Below are 19,670 nucleotides of genomic sequence, written 5' to 3'. Positions count from 1 at the left end.
AGATAATCTCCAACTTAACCTTTATGTATAGAAATGTGTGTATCTTTCTGTACATAGTTGTTTGCATGTTGTTTACTCCCATTAGAATGTGGTCTCTTCCAGAGATCAGGGACTGTTTTTGCCTTTCTTTATATGTAAAACCCTTAGCACAGTTCCTGGCACATAGTATGTGCTTAATAAATGCTTATTAACTTCTTGTCTTGATATAATGTATAAATAGCTAGGTAAACACTATATAGATAAAGATATATTTCTATATCTATACATATGCATATATATGTCTGCATATATGTATAGTTATCCCTTTCACATCGCAGTTTTCCTCATCACAATTTCAATATATCATAGTTCAGCATAAGAAATCAAATTGGAATTTTGGGGGAGTTTTGTGGAATCCGCAGATGGCATGCAAAGGTCAGTAGATGACACAGAACCTATGACCAAATATTTAACCCAATTTTACAATATAGTATGGTAAACACCCCATAAAAGAAAAAGAAAAAAATTAGACTTCTTTGGTATGAAGGGAGGGCCAAAAAATTTTATGCAGATTTTCCCAATCGGTGGCACTGCATGCCTAATCCCCATGATGTGAAAAGGATAACTGTGTGTGTGTGATATATACATATATATATATACATATATATGTATATATATACATATACATACATGTGTGTATGTGTATAACATATATACATACACACATACACATATACACATATATTATATAGAGAGACAAAGAAATATAAATATATATATATATATACAAATATAATATATAGAGAGAAAGAAACAGAGACATAGATAGAGACACAGAGAGAGAGAAATGATGGAACATAATCTCAGAGAGGAAGGAAGTAGATGGAGATTCCAAGAAAGGTGTCCTGCAGAAGGTGTGATTTGAGCTATCTTGAAGGATATTAAAGTAAATTACTTTGTTTCCATATAACATGTTATAGTCTGCAAAGCACTTTCCATACAGTATCTCATTTGATCCTCACAACAAACCCTAGGTGGTAAGTAGGGCAGGTTATTATTATCTCCACTTTAGAGATGAGGAGACCAGAGCTCAAGGACATTAAGTGATTTGCAGAGAATTACATAGCAAGTAAGAGGCAGAGCATCAACCAGAACTCGAGTCATCTTATTCCAAGTCCAGTTCTCTTTCCACCAGGCCATGTTGCACCTAACTTAGAAATAAAGTTCAGGAAATCTTTTGGAATAGGAATGGGATGCTTAGTATGAGTCTTTTGTAGGAATGATGTAAAGTCATATTTATCTCTATTACTTTTCATAAATGTAGTGCATTTCTCAGCCCACACACATTGGGTACTCAGTAATGGAGCCTGAAGCATCATTCTCCCCTCTCAACTATCAATGAGTCTCTAACTTATTGTCTGTTGCTTTTATCATCAGCTGGAAAATTGATTTAACTGCTAGAATAGTAAAGTGGATATTCCAAAAACTCCCTTCTCCCCATTATAAATTCTTTCTCTAAAGCACAATAGAAGGATTTCCAAGGAAATGTTTTCAGCATCCATTCAGGGAAGAATGATAACTGGTGTAATAACTAATGGTGATAACTATGTATATACATATATATGTATATATATATATATGTACAGAGAGAGAGAGAGACTAAAAATATATGAAGTATGTGTGTGTGTAAATACATATATATATACATACAGAGTATATAGAGGGAGAGGGAGAGTATGTATGTGTATATAAAGGGAGAAAGAAAGAGAGAGAGTATGTTCTTTGGCTTTTACAAAATACTTTACATTTTTGATTTTTGCCTTGTAATGACCCTCTGAATTGGGGATTATAATTTCCATTTTACAGAAAAAGAAATCAAGGTAGAAAGGTCACCCAGGTTCACAAGTTTGATGTAAAATTCATCTCTTCAGTCTCCCTCCACTCCCTCCATATTCAATCAGTTGTTAAGTTTAATTCTACCTCCAAAAGATTTCTCCATATGTGCCCTTTTCTCCATTCCCACTTTCATCACCCCTCATTCAGGACTTCATCTCTCACCCAGATTACTGCAAGAACTTCCTACATAATCTCCCTGCCTCCAGCCTATTCCCTCTCCAAGACATCCTCTGTACAGCTGCCAAATTAATAATTCTAAAGTATATTTCTGTGCATGTCATTCCCATGCTAACAAAGCTCCAGTAGCTCCCTACAGTCTCTTGGATGAAATACAAACTCCTCTGACTTCTTTTTTAAAATAATATTTTATTTTCCCCAGTTATACATAAAGACAATTTTAAACATTCATTTTTTAAAAAAAAATATTGAGTTCCAAATTTTCTCTCTCCCTTCCTCCCCTACCCCTCCCTGAAACAGTAAGCAATTTGATATAGGTTATGCATGTTCAATCATGCAAATCATATTCCCACATTAGTCATATTGTGAAAGAAGACACAGACCCAAAGGGAGAAAATATGAAAAAATACAGAAAGTGAAGAACAGTATGCTTCCATCTTCATTCAGACTCTATCAGTTCTTTCTCTGAAAGTGTATAGAATTTTTCATCATAAGTCCTTTGCAATTGTCTTGGATCATTGTATTGCTGACAATAGCTAAGTTATTTATAGTTGATCATCATACAATGTTGCTTATTGTGTAGAATGTTCTCCTGGTTCTGCTTACCTCACTCTGAATCAGTTCATGTAAGTCCTTCCAGGTTTTTTGTTTTTTGTTTTTTTCTCAGAAATCAGCCTGCTCATCATTTCTTATAGCACAGTACTGTTCTATTACAATCACACACCACACTGTGTTTGACGTTTAATCCTGTCACTGCTTTATCCTATCTTTCTGTGTTTATTTCACATTCCTCTTCTTAACTTGCCCTATGTGCTCCAGCCAAACTTTCCTACTTACTATTTCCTGCACAAGACATTCCATCTTCCATTTCTGATCCCTTGCAAAAGCTGTCCCCCACACTCAGAATAAACTCACTCCTCACTCCAACTTCTTGAATCCATAGCTTCTTTCACAGTTCTCATCAAGTTCCACATCCTACAGAAAGCTCATTCTGACCTTTGCCCCAACTCCAGCTGCTATTGACTCTCTTCCCCTGGAAATAATTTTGTATGTACTTTGTATTTAATTATCTGTACACGCGCTGTTTCTCCCAACAGAATGTAAGCTTCCTGAGAGCAAACACTCTCTTATTTGCATCTTTCTATCTCATTGCCTAGCACAAGCGACTGGCACATAGTAGGTGATCAATAAATGTTGTTAAACACATAGTAGGTGATCAATAAATGTTGTTGAATTTGAAACTAACAACTAAAATAGGCTTACTTCATAGGATCATAGATTTAAATTGAGAAGAGATTTCAGAGGCCATCTAGTCCACCACTGCCCCATTTTTCAGATGAGGAAACTGAGGTCCAAAGAGCCTAAATGACTTACCTAGGATCATACAACTGGTGTATGATGTGAGATTCAAACCTAAGTCTTCCTGTCTCCAAGTTCATTACTCTATCTACAAACCATGATGAATTTCAAAACACAAATCTCAAAATAGATAGGGCCTTAGAGAATATCTGGTCCAACCCTGACACTTTACACTTGAGGAAATGGGTACAGGAATCTTAAAGTAACTTGCCCAAGGTAATCTAGTAGTGACAGAGTCAGGATCTGAATCCAGGTCCTTGGACTTCAGAGCTGGTGCTTTTTCTACTGAATAATATGCCCCCTTTCATCATTAAATATATAAATACATACATATATATACACATGTGTATACATGTACATAAGACAGTCAAATTGACTAAGACCTCTGGCAAAGCAATACTGTTAGGAGACAGGAACTAAAGATTTGAGCTTCCAAGCATTTCAATTTATTAAACAATGCATGCCTATTATCTAACAAATAAGGACCAATAGCCTTTCTCACCTTTGGTACTGGACTCCAAATATAGGGGAAAACAGACTTTTATACATTAAAAATAATTAATTAAATACAAACAATTTAGTAAAAGGAAATAATACAATATTAAGTAATTTGACTTCAAAATGGATAAAAGATTAGACTTTCCAAGTAGGGAGGAGAATAGTGAACAGTAACAATTCCCTGAATTCAGAAAAGGAAGTGACCCACTCCTCCCAAGTGTCTGTAAATAATCCAAGGAACATGGAAACAATAGCTGATTGATAGCACAGGGCAAGTTTTCAGATAAGACACATGGGTTGCTTGAGATATACAACTATGAGAAAACTCCTTACATCAATCTTTGTATCTGACCTGGTTTCTGGTTAGCATAACCTAGGTTCTTAGTTAAAGGTCTCTAAGCAATAGGTAGGAGTAGTTTAGTTTCCCATTCCCACAGGGCTAGGTTCAATCAATGCAATAAAGTTTTCTTCCAATTCCCACAACTGAATAAAGTTTCTTTACAAGACAGAAATTAGAATATACTCATGATTAAATAGAAATGGAGCAGGGCTAGCTCCAGAACTGAGTTACAAGATGGAGTCAGTGTGGTTCACTCAATTCCCACAATCACTTGCTGCTCCAATCCCCTTAATTTTCTTACTACACAATAGAACAAATAAGATTAGAAGACAATAAGTAAATGTTAGAAAAGGAAAAAATCACATATCCATCTAATTTGCAAATGACACAAAACTTGGAATGATAGCTAACACTCAGGACAACAGAGTTGGGATCCAAAAAAATCTTAACAGACTAGAGCAGGGGTGGGGAACCTGCACCCTCGAGGCCACATGTGGCCCTCTAGGTCCTCAAGTGCAGCCCTTTGACTGAATCCAAACTTCATAGGACAAATCCCCTTAATAAAAGAATTTGTTCTGTAAAACTCGGACTCTGTCAAAAGGCCAAACCCAAGGACCTAGAAGGCCACATGTGGTCTCAAGGCCACAGGTTCCCCACCCGTGGACTAGAGCATGGAGCTGAATCTAACAAAATAGAATTCAAAAATAATAAATGGAAAGTCTTATACTTACGTACAAAAACAATCAACTTTACAAGGCAGCAGTATGTCTAAAAAACAATTTGGGATTTTATGACCACCAGCTTAATATGAGTCAGAAGTAGGATGTAGTAACCAAAAACCTCAGTGTAATCTCGGCTTCATTAGGACATCAATAGGTTCCAGGAATAGGGAGGTGATAGGTCAACTATATTCTGCCCTCATCAGCCCTCATCTGGAGTAGATGGTCAGTTCTGGGTGCCAAGGTTTAAGAAAGACATTAATAAGCTGAAAAGTATCCAGAGGGAGTTAATGAGAATGATGAAGGGTCTTAGGTTCATATTTTGAGGATCTGTTGAAAAAAAAAAACTAGACATGTTTAGCCTAGAAAAGAGAAAACTTGGGGGAAACACAGTTGCTGTCTTCAAAAATCTGAAGACCTGTCAAGTGAAAGAGGGATGTGACTTGTTTTTGTTTGACCCGAGGGAGCAGAACAAGGAATAGCGGGTAGAATTTGCAAAGAGGCAAATTTCTGAACAATTAAAGCTGTGCAAAAGTGAAACATGCTGCCTTGAGAGGCAGTGAAAATGTCCTTGGAAGTTATTAAGGAGAGGCTAGATGATCACTTATTAGGTATATTATTGTGGGGATTTCTTCACATATGAGTTGGACTAACAGTTGCTGGGGTCCCTTCCAAATCTCAGATTCTGTGATTCTGGTTCAATTTTCAAAAGAAAGAAAGGATCAGGTTACTTTTTATTTTCTCTTATTAAATATGCAAGCAATACTAATCCCAGATCTTGGCACAGGAAAAAAATGTGCCATTAGCTCTTGGGTTAGGCAACTGAAAAAAGACTGTATTATCAAACCAGTTCAATCTTCTCTGATATTACATGCAAGAGAGCACCAGAGGATTAAAGTTGGGAGAGGCCATAGAAATAATCTAATCCAATCCTCTCACTTTATAGAGAAGGAAATTGGGGTTCAGAGAGATAAATTGCTTGCCTAAGGTCATGTTAGTAGTTAGAAATAGCACTAGGATTTGAAACCAGGTCCCTGGACTCCAAATCCGGTTCCCTCCTCACCGCACCCCACTGTCAGGAGAGCACTCTATGGAGCAAACCTGCAGAGAGTTATCAAATGTGCTTAGAGCAGCCTAGAAAAATGAATACCTCTGGTTAGAGTCCAGGAAGAAATAACCTAAATTTTAACTGCACATTACATCAATAGAATTTGTCTACAGAGTTGGTGGAATATTAAATACACATGCTAATAGTATGTTACATACAGGTCTTACAGGTCAAAATTACATTTTTCCCCCAAGGATAAATAGGCTTGGCTCTGTCTTTGGTGGAAATAGCTTTGGATCTAAATTCCAATTCCCCTATAGAAAACTAGTCCTCTCTGACTTCAGTGTTACCTTATGATTTTGCTTCTCTAATGAGCCTTTAATAAAACTTTATCAACCAAAAAGAATCATTGAGTACAAATACAATTTTCTATGAAAGGGAAGAAAGAGAAATACCTTGGACTAAGCTCAATTTGCTGGCAAAAACAGCATGAAAGCTTTCTGTAGATACGTCTCTCTCATTCTCCTGCATAGCCATGCAAGATCCAAGATCCTTCCTGGAATGCTGGCCTCAATGTTGTGGTTGAGTCATTTCAGTCGTGTCCAACTCTCCACGACCTCATTTGGAGTTTTCTTGGCAAAGACACTGGAGTGGTTTGCCATTTCCTTCTCCGGCTTATTTTACAGATGAGGAAATTGAGGCAAACAGGGTGAAGTGACTTGCTCAGGGTCACACAACTAGCCAGTGTCTAAGGCTGGATTTGAAGTCAGGTCCTCCTGACTCCAGGGCAGTGCTCTATCCATGGTGCCACATAGCTGACCTCAAAGACCTCCTGAAAAAGATTTAAATGTACACATATACACACAGTATGTTGACAAATGTTTTCATTTTCTAATGTAAGTTGCAATGGGTTCTTGTTGTTGAGTTGTTTCAATCATGTCTGACTCCTTGTGACTTCATTTGGGGTTTCCTTGGCAAAGATATTGGAATGGTTTGCCATTTCCTTCTTCAAATCATTTACAGATGAGGAAACTGAGGCAAAAAGGGTTAACTGACTTAGGAAACTGAAGCAAACAGGGTAAAGTGACTTACCCAGGGTCAAATAGCTAGTAAGTGACTGAAGCCAGATTTAAACTTAGGAAGATGAATCTTCCTAACTTCAGGCCCAGCACTCTATCCACTGCACCACCTAGCTGCCCCAAGTGCCATGGGTTGCAACCAGCCAATTCAAACTCTTTTCTGATGGAAATTCTCTTATATACATGAAGTTTGGAGATATGAAATGATTCAGGGTTTTAAGAAGATAATTGCTTAATCCATCTTAGAGAAGATGGGAAGTTTGGAAAGTGTGATTTAACTACCCTATATTGACAACAAACCTGATTGTTGATCTATGTATCACTCTTACTAGTGTTAATAACCATCTCACTCAAGTGTAGAAGATCTATATGGCCTTCATTTTTAATGCCTCAAGATTTACAGTGAAAGAAATCAGTCCTACTGTGTAAACCATTGTTTCACAGGTAAACACTCAAGTAACACCACTTGTTGGGCAGGAGGACACAGGAGGGCTCCTAACACTAAGAGGTGCTCTATCACAGGTTCACTTTGATCTAGCCAGACAGGAAGACAGCTTTGGAGGGGCTAAATAAGCTTACTTTATTCTAGTCTAGTCTTCTCAAAGGGAATTGCTGATAATGGGAGCACCAACTCCTACAACATTCCCCAATCACACTTCTCACAGGGTTGAGGGAGAATAGAGTATAACTCTTCATCCCCTAAGTCTCAATGGGGGCTGGTCGAGGCAAACACAGATTCCCCACAAGCCTTGAAGGGGACCGATCAAGGCAGGTACATGCATTAGTCTATGCATTACTCAAATCCCAAAATGGGTTCCCAACTTATTGACCAGTGTCCACTTGCTTTATAAGGCAATAGACAAAGAAGGCATCTTGCCAACATTAAGCTCACAGGTTAACTTTCGCAACATTGTCATGACCTAGCAAAGCGCAGACCCACATTATGTCACCTTTATATTTCAATGTGCAAGCATGGTGGAGATGTTTTCAACCATAACTCATGGGAATTATTGTCTATTTTAGCCATGGATCCTGGAACTATTACCTAAAAAGGAATAACAAATTCCTCCTTACACACACCAAAATTCACCTTAGTTACAAACATATAAAGTTAACTTTTACCTCCAACTATTTATTGTGATTGTATCTATGTGAGAGGAGATAAGTGGAAAATTTGTCCGTTAGGGGCTTGAGTAACATGGATCATCAATCTAGATAATTTAGGACAAATCTATTTCTTATTCCTCAGTACAGAATGACTCATAGAATATAACAGATTACTATTTACGAAGTACTTTATAGACCTTATCTTATTTAGTTCTTCTGACAACCCTGTGAGGTAGGTACTTACAGGTATTATATTCCCCATTTTTGCTTCAAACATCTATTATCTTGTTGACTTGGGGATGGATACACCCTTCACTAATAGAGATCATATCATCTCTGCAACTTAACAGTCTTTGAGAATTTCTGTGGCCAAAAATGTTATCATCCTTCAGTCAACCTGTTGAAGAGTTTCTCCAGACTTATGTAAGCTGATTATCAGGGTATAAATAGCCAACCCATCACTGGGCTCATATTTGAAACCTTTCACAGACTGGAAGAACCTGTAAGACCATATATTCCACTGACATAGCCTCTAGGAACCTAGAGTCACCCTTACTCCTATGAGATATTAGAACAAGACTTTAGAAGAAGAGTCCCCATTTTGCAGAAGAAGCAGAGTGAGAGAAGTTGTGACTTGACTAGACTCATAAAGATAGGAAGTGGTAAGACAGGACCTAAACCCATAATTTCTGACTTCAAATCCATTGCTGTCCTTACTAGTAATTAAAATAACTGAAATGGAAAATTCACAAAGTGTTTTGCATACATCTAAACACACACACACACACACACACATATATAAACATCATTTGAGTCTCACTCACACAGTGAAGTGGTTACTACAGGCTTTGTTATGCCTAGTTTACTGATGAGGAAACTGTGTTTAAGAGATAATGAGTTACTTTCTATGATCACATGGTTAGTAATTGCCAGAAGCTTGTGTTAAAATTATATCTTGTTCTTAATCCCACTGACCACCATCCCGCTTCTAGTTAGTATAGTAAATAAGTTTATAAGAGCTAGTCTATGCCTCACCAAAATGCTATAAAAATAAGACCCCAAACTTCTACTGCCCAAGCACTCTTCCATCTTCATTTCAACCCGTGGTCCTTTGCAATCCTATGTATTTTATTTTATATGTTTAAAAATATTCTTCTGAGAAGAGGTCCATAGGATCCATACAATTGTCAAAAGGATCTGTCTCTCTCTCTCTCTCTCTCTCTCTCTCTCTCACACACACACACACACACACACACTCTCTCTCTCTCTCTCTATATATATATACACACACATATACATATACTACACATACATACATATATACATACATATATATACACACATGCATATATATATATATATATGTATATATATAAAACTCCTAGACTAGAAGATCAAAGAAGAAATAGGAGCTCTACATACAGTGCATGAGACAATGGAGAGAAAGTTAAACTGTTCAACACTTAACTTTGCTCCTATTTTCCTAATGAGAGTATTCTCATAACTGAGATGTATAGAACAAAAAATGGTTAACAGGGATATGAAAAGCAAAATAAATTAAGACATAATAAGTGACCATGTAGCTGCTCTATGAATTCAAGTTACCAGGCCCAGATTCACCATGTTACAGGATATAGAAAAGAAATGGCAGATCCTGTTGTTGTACAGTTATTGTTGATATTTGAAAAAAAAATAACTATGAAGAACAGAAGAGATGTTACATGACCAGAGCTGGGAAAATGGCCTATTTTTCTTTCGTAAATTATTTTTAAAAGTAACAAGTATTTATTTACTCTCTCTTGTACTTTCCTCCTCTGCCCTTCTACCTGGAAAAAGAAACCCTTGTAACAAAGATGCATAGTCAAGTAAAACAAATTCCCACATTAGCCAAGTCTAAAAGTCATATTCTGTATATCTAGTACATCACCATTGGAGCATGCTTCATCACTAGTCCTCTATAATCATAGTTGATCATTGCATTTGTGCATTTTTGCATCATTCCAATGATGCATCATTGATGAAATTTCTTAAATTTTTCGAAGTTATTTATTTTTTACAGTATTCACAAATTAGAAAAGGGTAGATTCTTTGATCAATATGCTAGTAAACCTGATTTTTTTTTTGCAAACTTCTAAAATAAGGGTTCTCAAAATTTTGGGTCCCTATGCTCTATAAAACCTAACTTTGATCCTATTCAAAGTAAAAAAATGAAAACTTTTTTTAGCATTTTTAGCATTTACCATGTACATACACATAAGAAATGAAATTAAAAGATTGCTTTTTCAAAAAGAAAAGTTTGGGAGATAATTTTTTTTTATTATTGCAAAGTTAATAAATGAACATGTTTACTGAACTCTACTACTTTAAAAACAATTTCAGTAGGATAATGTAATCATTTACCAAATATTCACCATATTCCTTTGGCAAGCTTCTGTGGTGGAACCACAGTTTAGGCATTATTATTAGAAAGATAGTTTGTGAACATTTAGAAAGGAAAGCAGTCAGTATTGAGCCAGCATGGGTTCAATAAGAATAGATCATAACAGATTAACTTCAATTCTTTTTTCAGAGTGTCATCCATAGATATGCATAGAGTGTAGGCTGAATATGCCAACACACACAGTTCATGTTCTATGCATGACTATGATATAACTAAATTGAAAAATCATGTAGATGTTATAGAAAAAGTTTACTTGGATTTCAATGAGGCATTTAACAGTTCTTCATGACTTCCTCATGGACAACCTGTAGAAATACAGGCTATAATCCAGAGTAAGGTGGATTCAGATTCATTTAATGACCAGATCCAAAGAATAGTGATGAGAGGATTGAGACCAGGAGAGTCATCTGTGGAAAGACATTGGGGATCTATCCTTGGTCCTGGACTGTTCAACATGTTATCATGATCAAGGATGAGGGCAAAGTTAATGTGCTCATCAAATTTTCTAATGACATGGACCTAGGAGGAATGGTAGCACTTCGGACAAAAGAACTTGGATTGCAAAGAGAAGGGGTGGAGGGTATTGAAGGCAGGGCACCTGTGTAAACAAAGCTGTAAGGAAGAATGATGGTATATGCAGAGAATGGGACACCAGTCTCTCTGGAACAGAAGATTTGCATTGAGTAGTAATGAGAGAGAAGGCTGAACAAGTAAGTTGGAAATGTTTGATTTAGGCCCTTAAGTGTCATATTTAGCAATAGGGAACCACTGTATGTTCTTGAAAAGTCAATCAGTCAACAGGCTTTTTTAATTTTTTTTTTTTTTTTAGCATTTACCATGTGCCAGGACTTGTGCTGAGAGCAGGATGAAGTTGCCAGTGATAATGAGTGAATGAACCTCAAAACATTTCCTTGGATTTAAACATCCTTTGTTCTCTTTTTTGGCAGATACATTATTTTGATGTAGTTTTTCAATTCCACTTTGGCAGAGAAAATTAGCATCCTAGGTCACTGTTTAATAAGTAAGTTTAAAAATCAGTGTCACAGCAGGAGGTAAAGTATTAACACCTCCTCAACATTTAACTCCTGGCATTCATTCAAGAAAAAATCAAGATTGGCAGCACATTTTTTGGGTTCATGATGAGAATATTTACCTGGAATATAAATACCAATGCTGCTAATCTGAGAAAAGTATAAGGATAATAATCTTGAGCATGCTGAAAGTTTGCATAAGTACTCATGTTGGGGGTATTTAAATTAAGCTGGGAGGTCAGAAAATATGTTTAAAATGCATTACCCTAAAAGAGATCTGTATTTATCAGGAATGTGTGAATTTTGATGGGCTCTTCTTTATAATATCACCAGCTAATATAAGTAGTGTCTTATTTAAATCACTTGGAGAATAGGAAAACCACTTGTACTGACATTGCATGCAAAAATTGCTCCCAGGCAAATCATGATTTGGGTTTTTAAAATCAAACATTCCATTTAGTAGCTTGAGTGCTATAATGGGGTTATTGCTCTCTGTCTCTCATTGACCTTATCTCTTTGGTATCATATCCTCTCCTTCCTCAAGTAATCATATATAGCTTATTTGCTTACACATTATCTTTCCAGTAAAATATAAGCTTGTTGAAGGCAGAGAATGTTTCTCATTTTATCTTTGTACCTATAACAACTAACAGAATGTCTTGGTACAAAGATGTTTATTTGGACTGGATTGTCATTTCAGTAAGTATACAGTACCCTCTGCAGTCAATCAGACAGGAAAAAAAGTTAGTGAGTATCTATTATGTGCCCAGGGATCCATGCTTGTTCCATTTTAACTAAAGGGCATGATAAATGTATCAATGGCATCTTCATTTCTCAAATTTTCAGATGACCCAAATCTGAGAAGTATAAGTTGATCATTTCTGGAAGGCAGAGTAAGCATCTAAAACAACTGTCTTTAAACATTTGTGTGTGTGTGTGTGTGTGTGTGTGTGTGTGTGTGTGTGTTACAGACCTCTTTGGCAGCCTGGTGAATCCTATAGAACTCTTCTCAATATGTTTTTGAATGAACAAGATAAACTACATAGGATTACCAGGGGAAATATTTATATTGAAATAAACTTATGAAAACAACTTTAAAAACAAGATCATGAAACCCAGGTTAAGAACCCCTGATCGAAAAGTTTCTTAACAGGATAGAACATTCAGCCAAATCAAGTAAAATGAAACTAAATCAAGATAAATGTAAAGTATCAACTTTGGGTTACAGAATCAGCTTTACAAGTATAAGATAGGGAAGACAGTTACATATCATTTTTTCCAGAAAAAAAAAAAACACAATCTAAGGTTTTTAGTGAAACCCAAGTGCAATTTGAGTCAAAGGTATGATTTAATAACCCCTAAAGAACATAATGAAGAAAAAGAATTAGAAGAAGAAGAAGAAGCACTAGAAGAAGAAAAATCACTAAAAGAAGTAAAAGGAAGAGGAGGAAGAGGAGAAAAAGAAGATGGTAGAGGAGGGAAAGGAAGAGGAGAAGAAGGGGTAGAAAGAACAAAAAATTAATATATCTCAAGCTACTTTAACAGAGCTATAATTGCTGATAAGCGCTTCCATCACCTTCTCTTTGCATCCGCCACAAGTACCCTAGCTCAGGCCCTCATCACTTCTTCCCTATAGCTTCCTAGGTGATCACGTTGGATACAGTCTCTCTCCTCTCTTCAACCTTTCTTCCACACAGCTGCCAAGTTGATATTCTTAAAATGAAAAGCATACTAAGTCACTACTTTGCTTAAGAAGCTTCAGCAGCTTGCCATTGCCTCCAGGATAAAAATTCCTCAGTTAAAAATTTAAAAAATTTCACAATCTGGCTGCAGCCTAACTTTGCAAACTAATATCACATTATATACTTTACATACCCTACACATGAGACAAGTGTGCTTTCCAACTAAGTGGTCCTGGATTCAGGAAGACCTGACTTTAGATATTAGCTGTGTGATCTGTGCTGTTTGCTCAGTTTCCTCAACTGTAAAATGGGGATGATAATAATATCACCTACTTCTCAGGACTGTTAGTAAGGATCATGTGAGATCATAATTGTGAAGTGTTTAGCACAATGCCTGGCTATAAAAATGCTCATTCCCTTCCCTTCTAGGTGATATTCCATTTCTTGCCTCCATCCCTTTGTCAAGGCTATCCCTCAAGTTTAGAAGATTCTCTCCCCTTACTTCTGCCTCTTAGATTCCCTAGTTACCACTGCCACTAGCTTTCCTTTAGATGATAATAATAGATATCCTTGTATTTTAAGAGCTGTCAAATGGAAGCAGAATTCAACTTGTTCTCTTTCACTTCTGAGGGCAGTACTAGGAACAATAGTCAGGAGTTATAAAGAGTCAAATGTAGGTTTCATGTAAAGAAATAGTTCCTAACAACCCCATCTCTCCAAAAGCAGAATGAACTTCCTTAAAAGGTGAGGTGATACAGAATGAGAGGAATAGAGTGCTGAACTTGGAATCAGGAGGACCAATATTTAAATCTTGCTTTAGACACTTCCTAGCTGTGTGGCCTAAGCAAGTCACTTTACCTCTTTTCTTTACTTTTCTCATCTCTAAAATTACCTTACTGGCCCTAAGGTCTCTCACATCTCAAAGTCTATTATCCTTCAGGTAAAGACTTGAAAACCACTTGCTAAATGTATTGGATTGGTAATTCCTTAGCATACAGATTAGACTAGGTGGCCACTAATGCTCTATAATTCTATGAGAGTCCATGTCTTGTAAGGGCTTATGAGTCAACTGGGGAAATTGCATATAGCCAAGAAGAATTAAATAATTTAAAACAACAACCCATCTCGGTATGGAGGAAATTATTTATAAGTGTTTTCTTCTACAGAGCTTAAGATTCTCATGTTTTTTTAAATCATTACACACTGGATTTTCATTTCAAAGCATTTTTACTTCTGAAATCTGGTTTGAAGTCTATGGCATCTGGGTGGGGCGGATATTATTGCAGTCAAACTGATGAGAAGTTTCCAGTGGTATGCCTTTAGGCCCTGTCTTCTGCTCTATGTTGGGCTTTTTTTTTTCTCCTTCAAATAAATCACTTAGATGAAAATATAAATGCTATGTTTATTGAGTCTGCATATGACATGAAACTGGAAGGGATCAGCAATACATTGGAGGAGAGGATCCCAACCTCAAAAGACTGAAATGACAGTTTGAAACAAACAAGATAAAATATAATAGGGATTACTATAGAGTCCTGCCTTTAGAAGCTCAGAAACATCAATTAAACAACTGCAAGACAGAGGAAAACACAGGCTTAGAATAGTTCATGTGGAAAAGATCTGGGGGATTTAGTTCTCCCAAACTTGATGTGAATCAACAATGTGATGTGATTGTCAAAAAAAAAGCTTATACGGGATTAGGCTGCATTAATAGAAGAGATATGTCCAGAGAAAGGGAGATAATAAGCCCACTTCATGTGTAGTGTACTGTTTCATTTTAGACACTGTATAATCAAGGGATATTGATGACCTGGAGTGTGTCCAAAGAGGATAATTAAGATAATGAGGGGTCTGGAAATCATTCAATGTGAAGAGTGATTGAAAGAAGTCATTGTTTATCTTGGATAACAAAATACTAAGGTGACAAGGGATAGGGAGAGACTCACCTAATGTGAATCGTGGAAGGAACCTCAAAGGCCATCTGGACCAGCCTTGTACCTCATTGCACCTTCTGCCACATCACGAAGAGTCATTCCGTTTCTTCTTGGAAACCACCAAGTACCAAGGAAGTTACTATCTCACAAGGCAGTCTATCCTACTTTTAGATACCTCTCATTGTTAGGAATTCCTTCCCACTTATATCAAGCCTAAAGCGATTACTCTGCAGCTTCCTACCATTGATCCTAGTTTTGCTTTCTGGGCCAAAGCAGAACAAATCTAATCACTCCCACATATCATAGCCTTTCCAATATTTATAGACAGTTTATCATTTCCCTCCTAACTTTTCTCTTCTTTAGGCTAAATATATCCAGTTACTTTAACTGATGCTTATATGGCTCATGTCTCCAGCCCTCTCACCAACTGTGAGGATTCTATCCTAGGTTCTCATTTCTTCTCCTGTCATACTTTTTTTCTCTTGGTAATCTCACCAGCAGACATGAATTTAAATATTATGATAATAATAATACATGATGATGATGATGATGATGATAGCATTTATATTACACTTTAAAGTTTGCAAAGCACTTTACAAATATTATCTCATTTTATCCTCACAACAAATCTGGGAAGTAGCTGCTAATATTAACCCCATTTTACAAATAAGGAAATTGAGGCAAACAGAGGTGAAGTATCTGACTTAAGATCACACAGCTACTAAGTGTCTGACACCAAATTTAAACTCAGGTTTCCTTGACTCCAGAGTCCAGGGCTCTTTCCATTGAATTACCTGGCTATAGATGTGTGTGTATGTGTGTGTATGTGTGTGTATAGCCCAATCTCTCCTCTGAACTTCAGTGCTACGTTATCAATTGTCCATTGGACATTTCAAAGTGGATGGCCTCTTGACATCTCAATCTCAATGTGTACAAAACTGAATTCATTATCTTTCCCCCAGAACATTCTCCTCTTCCCTATTTCTGTCAAAGGTACTACCACCCTAACAGTATTCCTGGTTTATAATCATGGTATATACTGACTCTTCAATTTCTCTCACTCTACACAATCAATCACACATCTTACCATTTCTATCTCCATGTCTCCTATATCTGACCCCTTCTCTCCAGTCACAGCTTTGACCTTAGTTTAGACCCTCCTCACCTCTCATTTAGATCATAGCAGTAGCTTCTTAATTGGTTTTCCTGACTCAATCGCTCAGTAATGCAATTCATCATATACACTGCTGCCAAAAATAGTTTTCCTTAAGTGCAGATCACATCATGTTACTCCCTTACTCAATCAATTTCAGTGGTTTCCTATTACCTCTAGGATAAAATATAAAGTCTTTGTTTAGTTTTCAAAATTGTTCACAATCAAAGGATGTGAACAGACAATTTTTAGAAGAAAAAATCAAAGCTATCAATGATCACATAAAACAATGCTCTAAATCACTGTTAACTAGAAAAATGCAAATTAAAACCATTCTGATGTACCACCTCACACCCATCAGCTTGGCTAACATGACAGAAAAGAAAAATGATAAATGCTGGAGGGGATGGAAAAATAGATACACTAACACACTGTTTCTGGAGTTATAAACTGAGAGAACAATTTAGAACTATTCCCAAAGGGCTACAAAATTGTGCAGACCCTTTGATCCAGCAATACTACTACTAAGTCTGTATCCCAAAGAGATCAAAGGAAAGGGAAAAGGACCTATTTTTACCAAAATATTTATAGTAGCTCTTTTTGTGATGGCAAAGAATTGGAAATTGAGGGGATGCCCATCAATTAGGGAATGTCTGATTAAGTTGTGGTATGTGAATGTGATGGAATATTACTGTGCTATAGGAAATGATGAGCAGAATGGTTTCAGAAAAACCTAGGAAGATTTACATTAATTGATTCAAAGTGAAATGAGATTAACCAGGGGAACTTGTACATAGTAACAGCAATATTGTAAGGAAGACCAACTGTGAAAGACTTATCTACTTCAATCAAGGCAACGATCCAAGAAAATTCCAAAGGACCCATGATGAAAAATGCAAGCCACCTCCAGAGAGGGAACTGATGAACTCTGAACATAGATTGAAGCAGACTTTTTTCATTCTCTTTATGTTTCTTGCTTTCTATTTTTTTTTTTGCAACAGGGTTGATATGGAAATATGTTTCGCATGACTTTACATGTATATTTGATATCATATTGTTTGCCTTCACAATGAGTGGAGGAAGGGCAGGGGAGAGAGAGAATTTGGAACTTAATTTTTTCTAAAGAATTTTAAAAATTAAAAAAAAACCTTTACAAACTGGCTACATTTTGTCTTTATATACTCATTTAATGTGGGGTCTTGGATTGGGGGTACTCAATGAGAATGATGCCATCCCAGTCTGAGTAAGTTTAGCTTTGTTCCTCAAAGACCGATGCCAAGTGTTCTCCCACTATGCCTGACATATGCAGCCTGGGTTTCTTCCTTTCCAAATATTCCTCTGGGGGTTCTTTTAAGTAGGTGGTGATGTCTTTATAGCCAGGAGTCAGGTGAGGGGACATAGTAGGGAGCCTAACCTGCCTCACTCAACCTCATTCTAACTACTGCCAAATCTCCCTGTGTATTTGTGTGCCATCTACTGTACCTCCTTATTGCCTAGTATTTTTGAATAGCAGGATTAAAAGCTCCCTATAGACTCTGTTGTAAAATAAATTTGCTCAAGAATGTTATGGGGGGAGGGAGGGGGAAGATGGTGCATAGACAGCTCTTAAAACACAGAGTATAAATTACTGGAAGTGAAAGATCCTTGACTTTTCCCATTCCCACCTGCCTACACTACTTTGAATTCAGTAAATTTCTCCATCATGCCCCCAGGAATTTTGTTGGGAAAGCTCATCATCTTGTGAGATCATACCAACTTTAATTCTCATCTAGGCCTCATCAGTACCCTCTCCCCCTCTGAATAATGAGTGAATAATGAGTTATCAAACTTCCCTTTAAGGAGAGGGCCCCAGACATTCATTCATCTCTTCATTTTTCCACTGGGCTGCTCTCCTTTGGACTTTTCCATCATGCCCTTATGCTGGGTACCTTCTCCAGGCCACTCCCATGCTTTTCATCTTCCTTTTGGGTTTATTACTATTAGATTGTAAGCTCCTTGAGGGAAGGGACTGCCTTTCTTTTAACTTGTGTCCCCAGCACTAGTAGAGTGACTGGCACATAGGAGCCATTTAATAATATTAATTGACTGACTGCCTTGACAGCTGTCTTCTGCTTAATGTGGTAACATATACATCAGACTTCACCTTCTCCTTTTTTTTAATGAAAATCAAGACATATTTGTCCTTCTCCATTCCTCTGGCACATTTCCTGTTTTCCATGGTTGATATTCTATGTTTATAATACTGAAAGAACCATAAGACAGTATACATAATAGATAGCTATAATGTACATGTGTGTATATGTATGTATGTACTGTAGTATATGTACATGTGTGTCTACATAAACACACACAGAAGCTAGAAAAGGAAGTGGCAAACCATTCCAGTATCTTTGCCAAGAAAACCCAAGTAGGGTCACAAAGAGTTGTACATGACTGAAAATGACTCAATATTTAAAAATACATAAATATATATGCACATTATATATGTATACATGTATATTATATAATGTGGGTGTATATGATATTAGGTAGGCTTATATAATACATGATTTATATTTATTAATTTTGCCAATTTGCTGATATATAATTTTAAATTTAAATTTAAAATTTCCATAGAACAGGATTACAGATATATATAGATAGATATCTATAGATATCTATAGTCCTGTCCCATAGATATGGCTATATAATTTTATTTACATATATGTGTGTGTACATACATATATGCATATATATACAGGAACACACATGCACATATATGTTTATATTATATAGTATGGTTATAAATTATATAGATGTTTGTGATACGTGTATATCATGTATATCATATATACATGTATTCTATATACACATACATGTGCACGTATAAATACCTACACATATACATATATGTGTTGTACACATACTGTCCTGTTCTGTGGCAATTTTAAATGTAAAATTAAAAATTATATATTGGCAAATTAGCAAAAATTTAAAATCACCAAATTAAATAAATACATAATATATGAAAATATAATTCAAGTTTAAGAAATCAAAGACAAAGAGTTATAGATTGCTTTGAGTTTTCACACATGCAAAGAAAGGCAATCATAAAAAAAAGAAATGAAAGTGACTGTAATTTAATAGAAAAGAGATGGCTGGTTCCTGATGGAGCAGTCATTTGAAAATCAACCATGTTTAGTCAGATCACTGATTGCTTAAAGCAAATGTCAAAATTAAACTAAATTA

This window comes from Vombatus ursinus, unplaced genomic scaffold (genome assembly GCF_900497805.2).
Source record: "Vombatus ursinus unplaced genomic scaffold, bare-nosed wombat genome assembly UNPS02014807.1, whole genome shotgun sequence".
Taxonomy (NCBI): Eukaryota; Metazoa; Chordata; class Mammalia; order Diprotodontia; family Vombatidae; genus Vombatus; species Vombatus ursinus.
This window is presented reverse-complemented; position numbering follows the sequence as displayed.